Source organism: Chlamydotis macqueenii, chromosome 13 (assembly GCF_036417535.1).
Source record: "Chlamydotis macqueenii isolate bChlMac1 chromosome 13, bChlMac1.mat, whole genome shotgun sequence".
Classification (NCBI taxonomy): domain Eukaryota; kingdom Metazoa; phylum Chordata; class Aves; order Otidiformes; family Otididae; genus Chlamydotis; species Chlamydotis macqueenii.
In genome coordinates, this window is record NC_141568.1 from 21,331,085 (window position 1) to 21,341,793 (window position 10,709).

Below are 10,709 nucleotides of genomic sequence, written 5' to 3' on the forward strand. Positions count from 1 at the left end.
GTTTTTCAGAACCCAGTAGGAAGCTAGAGGAAGCTAGGTCTTGGACCTCAGCTCCCTTCTTGGGGGAGGTAATTACCTTGCAGGAAGTGGGAGCAGAGCACAGAAAACCAAACTGCTCCGCCCTTTGCCATCAGATGTAAATGACTAAAGGCAGTGGCACTGAATCATTAGACTTTTTGTTCTGTTTAACCTTCTTCCATTCTGAAAGGCTGTCAATGTCAGATAACATATAGTTAAACGCACACAGATCTTGTCCACCTACACTTTCACGACAGAGAGACAGCCAGGGAAAAACAAATGACAAGCAGTCCTTAACCCAGAGAAAAATAAGAGAAAGTGTGTCCATACAAAAATTCACAAAAGAAAAATTCCCATTCTCTGAGTACCTGACTTCTTTGACTTGTCTCTGGTTACAAAACCCTCTGATCAGGGAAAATTAGAAAATACCTGAATAACAAATAAGGCTTAGAAATAAATAACAAAAGGCTAACAAAAAAATTGAAGGGAGGATGTCACTGCAACACCACCTTCCCCTGAACAACCGGAAATCTTGCTTAAGAAGCTATTCAGTCGCACACACGCTTCAGAGAAGATGGATTTGTACTCGGGCGCAGCACAACCGTCCTCAGAGCAGGCCCAGCCAGCCAGAACGCTGCCTGCATGAAGTGTTAAGGCAATCCTTTGGCACATTGCAGATTCGGAAAAAGGAGGTTTACATTTTCCATTGGAAGTTGAAAATAGTTTCTTTAGTTAAATTCACAGTTCTCGTGTAAACATTCAGATATCATGCAAAATATCATGCTAATATCAGACTTACAAAAGTGTTTGCTGACTTTGTAATTAACTTCAAGGTTGGAAGTCTTGTTGTTGTTTTTAAATCTAGCAAGCATCAGCTGGTAAAGAAATTGCATGCCTTAGAGCTTCTTCCACACAGCAAAGCTTTTCAAGGCTTGGTATTTTTAAACTCTGCGAGGCTCTCAGCTATTAGGAACAAAAATAACAGGAGACAAAAAACGTCTTTCTGTTACTGTTAAAAATGAAGGTATTTGGGTTGGTTAGTCAGAGGATTTATAGCCTAGCAATTAACAAAACCTTTCCAGTATTATCAGATGTGGGACCTAAATAGAATCTAGCTGCTTCATGAAAACTAAATTTAATACAGAAACACTCAAAGTGAAAGCCTGCTTTAACACTTGTTCTTAGAGTCCCTGTATGAGACAGAAAGAGAAACAAACAACACTAAAGATAAAAATAGTTTGACATGCTCTTTTAAGCAGAATAGGGCCTGATTCCTCAACGTGTTTTTAAAATCAGTAATGTTGACACTATTTAGTGCTTGACACAGGATTGGGCCCAGATTCGCTCTCTGAACTTCCACGTAATTAGGTCTCATAGATTGCTCTCACATTTATTCTTTTTTTCCCCACCTTTGTATTTCTGTATCGAAGTAATCTTGCATCTCAAATCAATACCCTTGTTTCAACTTAACTCTTTTGATACATTCTTCAAAACTGTTTGTTCTTCACAAATCTGTAATACCTTTATATGAAACAGATCCTAGTAAATTTTTGTCAATTTGTCAGAAATAAAGTATGTTCCCAATGTTTGATCCTTCCCAGCTTTGATCTCCCCAGTAGAGGCTTTTATGCTGACATTGTACCTACGCAAAAGAACTAACATTGTAAAAAAAAAAAAAAAAAGAATGGTAACGGATATTGAACAACAGAAGCTATAACAGTAGTACTGTAGTGACAGCTTTACAATCTCCTTTTCCCAATAAAATTTATCACGACAGCAAAGAAAGACAGACTCTCGCTCAGCTGCACCTGCATCAGGTACACAGAGATTGGTCAAAGTATCAGACGTAGCTGTTTTTTTCTCTTTTGTCTGTTTTCATTTCCCATACTGTAAGCTGTTTCAGGGAGAAACTAGATATTACTACATCTACAGTATATTTCGCTGTCTCTCAGAGTCATCATCTTGATTTGCATATTTTTGCATTTAGTCACATATTATCAGTGCACGTAAATTACTGACGGGAAGAAAAAAAAAAAGAAGATGGAGCCAGTGCACAGTGACAGCTCAGAGGCAATGGAACAGATCGAAAGAGAGGAAATTCCACTTAAGAAAATTTGGTTTAAAATTATTTTTTTATTAAATTTACTATGAGGGCTGACAAAAACTGTAACAAACTGTCTACATTGGGTGTGGAGTCACCATTATTGGAGCCGTTCAAAACCCAACTGGACACATCCATGAGCAAATTACTCTACCAGACACAGCTTTGAGCAGGGACGGTTGGATCTCCAGAGGCCCCTTCCAAACTCAACTACTCTACAATTCTACTGTTTTGCGACTCTATAATTCTAGGAATAAGTTAATAATTACAGCAATTGTTGTATAACAAGAACTGATATAGATTTAACCAATACGAAAACAGGCTTAGAGAACACAAAATGAGTATTAGGAGAACTCAGCATTATCGTGTATGTTAGCTGAAGTTAACATTTATTTTAAGCATCACTTTGGTACCATTTTCTTCCTCAAAAAATACAGTTCTATTCTAAAAAAGAAGTGCTACAGAAGCATATATTCTTTCTTAAGATATCAGATTAGTTTATCAGTCACAGAAATCAGTATTTATGTTTTTATATTGTGAAAATATAGCTCAGGACTTGACCAATAGTACAGTAAGAATTCGCTCCTTGCTTGTTTCAGTGAAACAGTTTTCAATAATTTGGTATCACTTACAGTTGCTTTATTTTTTTTTTAAAAGAGGCAAAGAAGAAACACTAAAACCAATTCAACCTCTTTTCATTTGTAGGAAAAGCAACCTTCTGGCTGCTTTGTTTGGAAACAAATGGACTTAGGACAAAACTTTCTTAACTAGAGCATCGTAGTAGACCTAAGCTACCGACCTGGCATCTTGGAATTACGTAGCACTTGCCAGATTCTAATCCAGGCCCACCTCATTCACTTCTGCCAGGCTCCTGCACTTCCCAGCAAATCCCTATGCAGTGCACAGTTATTGCTTTTCACTCCTCGGTAGTCAGTCAGCAGCCACCCATTTGCTTCTGTACATATGGCACTGCCAGGATAAAGGGACAAACCCAAAGGCAGGTTAGAATAAAAGAAAGCATGGCAGGATGCAAAAAATCAAAGCCAGTATTCATGACAAAAAATACAGGAAGAAAAGGAAGGGAGTATTCATTTTAGGAGAGTCTTTGGAGATGGAAGAGTCAAATAAAAGATAGAAAAAAAGAGAGGAATAATGTGAGATACTACTAAATGGATCATCACCAAAAGCTGGGAAAGAAGGATAGAGCACACAGGTCTGTTGGAATAGTTTGTTCCACTCCGTTTTGTTTTTTTTTTTCCTCTCAAATTCCAGAATATAGAAAGCATGGAAGACAGAGTCAAGAAGTCAAAATTATCTCTACCAGACTGAGGAAAGAGGCAGGACCAAGGGAACATTTGAGGACAGGCTGAGAGAGTTGGGGCTGTTCAGCCTGGAGAAGAGGAGGCTCCGGGGAGACCTGAGAGCGGTCTTCCAGTACCTCAAGGGGGCCTACAAGAAAGATGGGGAGAGGCTGTTCAGCAGGGCCTGTTGTGACAGGACAAGGGGTAATGGTTTCAAAATAGAGGGGGGTAGATTTAGATTGGATATTAGGCAAAAAAATTTTACAATGCGAGTTGTAGAATACTGGAACAGGTTGCCCAGAAAGGTGGTGGAAGCCCCATCCCTGGAAACGTTCAAGGCCAGGTTGGATGAGGCTCTGAGCAACCTGATCTAGTCGGGGATGTCCCTGCTCATTGCAGGGGGGTTGGACTAGATGACCTTTGAAGGTCCCTTCCAACCCTAACCATTCTATGATTCTATGATTCCTTAAAAAAAATTTAAAATATATATAGAAAATGTGCACAGTATGAAACACTGCATCTGATGGCAAGTTTCAGTCACAGAAGGTATACTCAATTCTGGACCTTGCCTGTTGGACAAAAGGTTTCCAAGGGCAGAAGGGGTGAGGTCAAAGCAGAGAAGGACAGAAACATAGAAGAACACTGAACAGCCTATAAAGGGTTTATCTTCCATTCTCTCTTTGGCTCCCCATGCACTTCCAGTGATGCTCTTCAGCAACCATCATGTTTTTGCATGTGGATAATTGTGCTATAGAATCTCCCTTAAAAATTAACTCTTCCAAAAAGGTATCTACACACAATGACATTACTGCTTTTTGTACAAAGCCTTTCAGATTAATTGTAAATTTATTCTAATACAAATTTATTCTGGAGGATTGATCCTACAGTCCAGTGTACACAGGTCATCATAGTGTTATGCAGCTTAACTCAATAAAGTGAAACGTGTTAGCTTGGAAAAAGAACAGACCCAAACCAAACTGATTCTGAAACTGCAGGTATGCTGAAGAATGCTTTTGGCACAGGGTTTATCCACAGGTAGAAGATGCTGTACAGGTATAGATTATTATTTTAGTATTAGGCAGGTACTCTACTGACAGAATGGCAGAATGATAAGAAATTTCAGAGTTAAAAATAATCAGGAAGTTAACTTTTCTCTGCTCCCTCTTCTCTCTGTTGATTTAATAGGTTTAAACGCATGCTGAAAAACCTGCTGCAATGCATTCTATAAATTACTTAACCTTACAGAAATGGACAGAGGACACACTGAAAGCCCCCAGGAAAAAAAAAAAAAACAAAACAAAAACTATCCCAAGACAGACTGTTCCCACATTTTCCTACATGATGGAAACATATCATCACATTATAGAAGTACTGATTACTGCACTGTACTGAGGCGCTTGGAATCTGATTCTGAAGACCACACATGCGAACTGCCAAAGTCTATGAACTTAAACAGTCTCATGACAGAGTGAAACTTAATTACTTATTCTGCAGAGTCTTAAGCCATTATTTGTTCATAAAGACTGCAGTCACCACATTACATTACATACCAGACAGAACCCGTCAATATTTGGCTCCTTCATTACTACATTCAGATAGAAGTCCATCTGGCATGCTAGGACCAAAGCTTCCCCCTACAGCAGCGAGAATCTGGAGTGGCAACGCTGCCTCCACTTGGAGGCATCATCTTGGATTTGTATTGCTGAGAAGAACAGAATTTGAGCCTGACTTGGTGTCCCATCCTCAAGGAGTAGTGAGTACTCAAGGGTAATGAGTACTGTAATTACAGCTAATCTCAGCACCTTTTGACTCAGGTGGGTCTGGATGTAATAAATCAATTCAGGACAAGAGCAGTTATTAATGTAAGAGACTTGTCAGTATAATAAACTTATTAACTGCATCATGTCAAAAAATCATTAGCAGCTTCTATGTGTACACAAAGTATTTCAATAAATTTCATATCGACAGGCACTGAAAACTAAAATGTGGGAACACTTGTTATGGACTTCACCCAAAGCTTCAGTATTTCAAAAATTTTGCTCAAACAACTTACATTCTGCCTTTCAAAAGATCCAAGATACCTAGTCTACCTCTTCAGTATGTTTATTATTCATCCAAGCAAGCCAAATGTGTCAGTATACAGGTAGGATGAGTGAACTGAAACAGCAATGCTCAAACTTAACAAAGTAGGTATTAAAGAATGTATCAGAGATAATCAACCTATTTTTTTTTCCAGTACCAGTATATATTCATGAAGGACAGGAAAGAACAGTTGTTATATGACAAGGCCATAGGTTTTCCGTCTCACTAAAGAAGATCTAACGGATTTAGAAATCCAAATCTAGTTTGAACTATTTCTGAAGCTGAAAAAAATTCTAGATGCTTATGTAATCCAAATTCCACCACTCAATGAATAATCAGGATTTTTTCATTATTGTTTGATAGAAAACCTGCACCAACATTAAATCTAAATGTCCTTTCCATTCAAGTCCACTGAAAATCAAAGACATTTCAGTAATACACTAGTCATTCACTTACAACACTGGGATGAGTTCCTGGCTGGAAACAAAGCTAGCAGATGTTTCTATTTCTGCCACTGCCAACTTTGACAGAATCTCTCAGGCTACAATTAATAGACTGCAGTCTTCTACCTGCACGTAGAGCATGGAGCACATGCACATCAATAATGGCCTGGGTACAATGTGAGACCCTGGTGACAAGCAGTCCTGCATGTTTGTTGATGCTGCTAAATGCTCTTCTGTGTACTGTCTTATGACCAAATTTCTCACCTGAAGTCTGCCTTTGCTTTTCATGCTGCTGTTGAAGGTGTTTGCTGCTGAGAGCTGATCTGTCTGGTTTAAACACTGCTCTACACATTAATGGGCCTCTTCCTTAACACGTGGCTGGAAAAGAATCCCAGTATTCATTTTGCCTGGTTCTGATTTGCATTTGAAAAGGAAACGTGAACTTAGGGTAGTCACGCACATGGCAAGTGCAAACACAACTTTTGTTCTGACTCTAGGAGGTGATTTGGAAAAGAATAAGAGGGAGAGCAACAGCATCAATGAGTAGTACAGATATTTCTCTCCAGGCAAGCCTGTGTATTTGGAGCAAGAAGAGTTACATTAACGATTGTTGCACGTTTGCTTTTATGTATGTTATCATCAGGATGTATTTTTGTGTATCTAAATAGGATTAACCAGCCTTCTCCTCAAGGTCTACCGAAAACCAAAATAATCTTCAAAAAAATTTCCAATGCTATATTATCTTGATCGGCCACTATTTGGGACGTTTGCCTATGTACAGTCTCCTTGGTTCTGGAGATTATGCATTTTGTTTCCCTGTCAGACTCCTTTCTGACAAACATTGTCTCTAATCTGCAGAGCATTCTCACCTTCTCTCCCATCTCTTTTCTCCAGATTAACTTAAAATCCATCGAGGATGACAAGAAAAAGTTTTGCACAAAACACAGTGCTAATAGAGCAGGCTGATAAACTTTGATCATCCATTCAAATGGAGCACCGAGGAACAAAGGTACGGCTACTTCTCAAGACAAAGCAATTTTTCAAGAGTGAATTCCAAGCAGGTGGTAACCAAGCAACAGCTCACCTGTACAGGGACTTTGATCACTTGACAAAGCAGATCAGAGCAACGCAAGGGAAAGAGAACTAGAGATTACAAGGAAAAAAAAAAAAAAAAAAAAAGGACTTTTCTTGGTTTATCAGAGAGAAAGAGGGAAAATAGACCAAGAGATGCTGCAAAAAGTAGCCTGGTGATGTGGAGAAGAGAGCAGCTGAAGAAATGAGCTCATGAACATTTTAGGAACCATGCTGTATACTTTGAACAGGTTCTTTTACTTCAATACCTCTGTTGTTTCACCCAGTGTTGACAGAAATACTTGTGGGAGTGAAGAATAGTGCCTCCTCCGAACTCCAGGCTTGAAAGACGACAATTTCCTGCTCTTGCAGAACCCATATGGAAAGAGACCTTGGCCAGTGAGGAAGGAAAAAATGTATGTACAGAACTTTGGAGGAGTTGCAGGGACAAATGGCAGCAAAGCTGGGGAAACAGTCGCCGAATCCTGGGTGGAGTCTCTTTCAGGATGCAGTGAGCAGGGGCACATACAGAGTTTACAGATGTGGAACTGACTCAGGGATGAAGAAAAGAATTTATTAGGAGATTAGATGTAGAAATCAATTAATAGCCAGGAGATTAGAGGCATATAGAGAGAATAATATCTATGGCAGTCACCGTCACAAACACTTGAGACAGGCAATAAAGAAAAAAAACAGATGGCAAGCCAAAAGAATAACGTAATAATTTTCAAATACCTTTTGATTCCATTGATTATAAATTTCAATTTTACCTCTTGAGGCTGGCAATACCATAAGTATGTCTCATCACGTTATTACTCCTCTATCTGCATATTGCAAAACTGTTCCGATGCTGACTCCCATGTGGATTAAAAATTCATTTGCCTTCAAAGGGAATTGAAAATTGGAGAGGAGAACAATATTAGGGCCTGGATTTTTAAGTATTTATTTTTTGTGGGGAGAACCTGACCTGGCCTCACAGACAGGAAATGAAAAAGTTATAGAATCATGAGGTCAGTACTCAGACCGACTTCTTTTTGTGAGGAACCTTCCTATCTTTTCTAGCACTTAAAGTCGCTACACTCCTGAGGGAAAACAGAGAAGAACATTTTAATTAAAAATGAACATCCACAAAACTTTCTAAGCCGTTTTTGCAATTTCATTATTCCAGCTAAAGAAGAAAGATACTAAAATATTATTAACATCCCTTAAAATATTTATTAAGGGAGATTTAAATTAGCTGTCTCAGTCCAGCACTATTGGAATTATTCCATTTCTTTGGTATATCCAAGGTAAGGACTAAAATAATATTAGAATAACAGCAAGAGCATTGATGATGCAACTGAGCTTTAGAGATTCTGATGAAGAGCTTATTTTCCTCAATAATTGGTAATCATTAAACTACAGGTTTTCTCCTTATTAAGTGCAGAGTCCACTCAAGATTCTGGGAATACCAAACTGCTGCTTCTTCTCTGTGAGTTAAGAGCTGCTGCAAATGACAATGATACAGCATAAAATGTCATATGTGTGGTGAGTACAATTAAAGATTTTTCTCGCTGTATTTATTTGAAGACTGACAGCTCAGCCAACAGGGCAGCCAGGTTTATACAGCTTTCTGTAAGCTCAGTGACAGTTTTCCCTATGAAACTCTCTTCCTGGCTCTCTTCATCAGGTAAAGCTCTTCTGAACCTTTGTCAGACAGCTCTTTCAAGAGCAAACAGGATGGGGAGTCCCACCATGAGCAACTATGAAGTCTCATTAAAAAAAGTCTTTCACACTCTGTTGTCCTTGTTCTGTATTATAATGATGGTTTGCCATAAAGTGCAAAGAAATGTTATTCTAATGAAGAGAGGAGAGCCAGTGCTACACTGAGGCATGATTAATGAGCTGCAGTCGTTCATGAAGTCATTTTACATGTCTGGCTGGTGACCTTTGGATTTGAAGAATTTTATTGCATGTAAAGTATAATAGGAGAAATTATTTGGTTAGCATACAACGTATTCATGGTTTAGCAGAGGGATTTGAAATGAGTTTTGGTCCAGGGGAAAAAAGCAATCCTGACACAAAAAATGAGATTGCTTCTTCCTTCTCTCTCCTTTTTCATCCTACTTCCATTCAAATGCAATTGAGGGACCAGTTCTGTGCCATGAACTCTCTGACGGCCATAAGCACTTGCTCATAAGCCAACATCTGACAGAATTCCCTTCTCTTGGCATAACCAGGGGAACTAGAGAGCATACAAGAGCTGAGGAGGATCTGACCCTATCCAAGTTGCCAGATGACAGAGAAAATAATCAAGAAAATTAAGATTTTTCTCATTACAGGATTAAACTCAGTTCATTAGACCACATCAGAAGGCCCCTCGCTTTGAGAGCCCCTGCGACCCACACTGTCAGAAGCAGTCAGCAACCCCTTTCCCTCATGTGGGGTGGGGTCAGGAGAGGCTGGGGCTCAGACTGACAGATGACTCACACAGAAAGAACTAGAATTGCTTACGCTTTGTCCAGACACAGTTAGGACAGTCCCAGTTTCACTAGGATATCTGGGAACCATCACCCTCACCACCCTACACAAAGCCAATAAAAGCACACTTAAGCTTCTACTCAGCCACTTTCATAGATGCCACACCGGGTCTGCTTTTGTGTGACGGAACAGAGGAGGAAATAGAGTTTGTTAGTGCTCCAGAAGTTTTCCTGCCTGCCAAGTCCTTCTCATTGCCCTGCTCCTCAGCATGTGGGGCGCACCTACCGGCTACCAAAAGCATAATGAGGTATGAAACATCTCCCACAGGCAGTCGTGTACCCTGGTGAGGCTCAAAAGCCCTCCCGATGGATGGAGCGAGGTGGCAGCTGGTGACAGGAACACCCCTTCTCTCACAGCAGAATGGCAGGCCCACCCACCAGCACCGGGAACACCCACCGTACTATTTGCTGTACAGTTTTGAATGTAAAGGAAACGAACAAAGCTGAGAGCAGGCAGGATGTGAAGGACACAATGAGAAGGGATTGATTAGCTACTTTGTTCAGACTGTAATGATCAAAATGACAAATGATCAAAGGCAGCAAAGGACACTACACGCGGCACTGCAAGAATTCATCTATTCTCTTACACGCCGCTGCTTCCAGTGTGAGGTAAAACCAGAAATTCTACCTGCTCTGGCATCCACAAGAAGGAAGAAGACAGAAGCTAAAAATACAGTTAACCTAGTTTAAAATTAAAATACTGCCCCAATACTGGACATGGAAAGGAACTAAGTGTTTTTCTTAGTGTTTTGTGACTCAACTTTTTCTTATTTATGAGTGAAAACACAGTAAACTGGAGCTCAGCCCTGACTACTCAGCTGAGAATCACTCCTCTCCTCCTGCCATCCCCTATTTAAGAGATCACTTTGCTTCTAGACTGTGCGAGCCTGCATTTGGCCATGGAAATGAAAACTATTTGGCACTTTGTCTCAAAAACAGGGAGAGCAGTCAAATAACAGGAAGAGAAAACAGTAAAGAAAGTTTCCGCATCCTTTTCAGTTTTTCACTCAGTATAGACTAAGTTGTAATAATATTAGCTTGTACTTTCTTTCACATCTTTTCTTGTTGTGTGTAAATGGACAGACAAGTAAATGGACAATAGCAAATTCTAGCAACCAAACTCCTTTTTAAAGTTTCCCGCTTACTTTTGTCAACTTTGGATTATAGAGCTTCC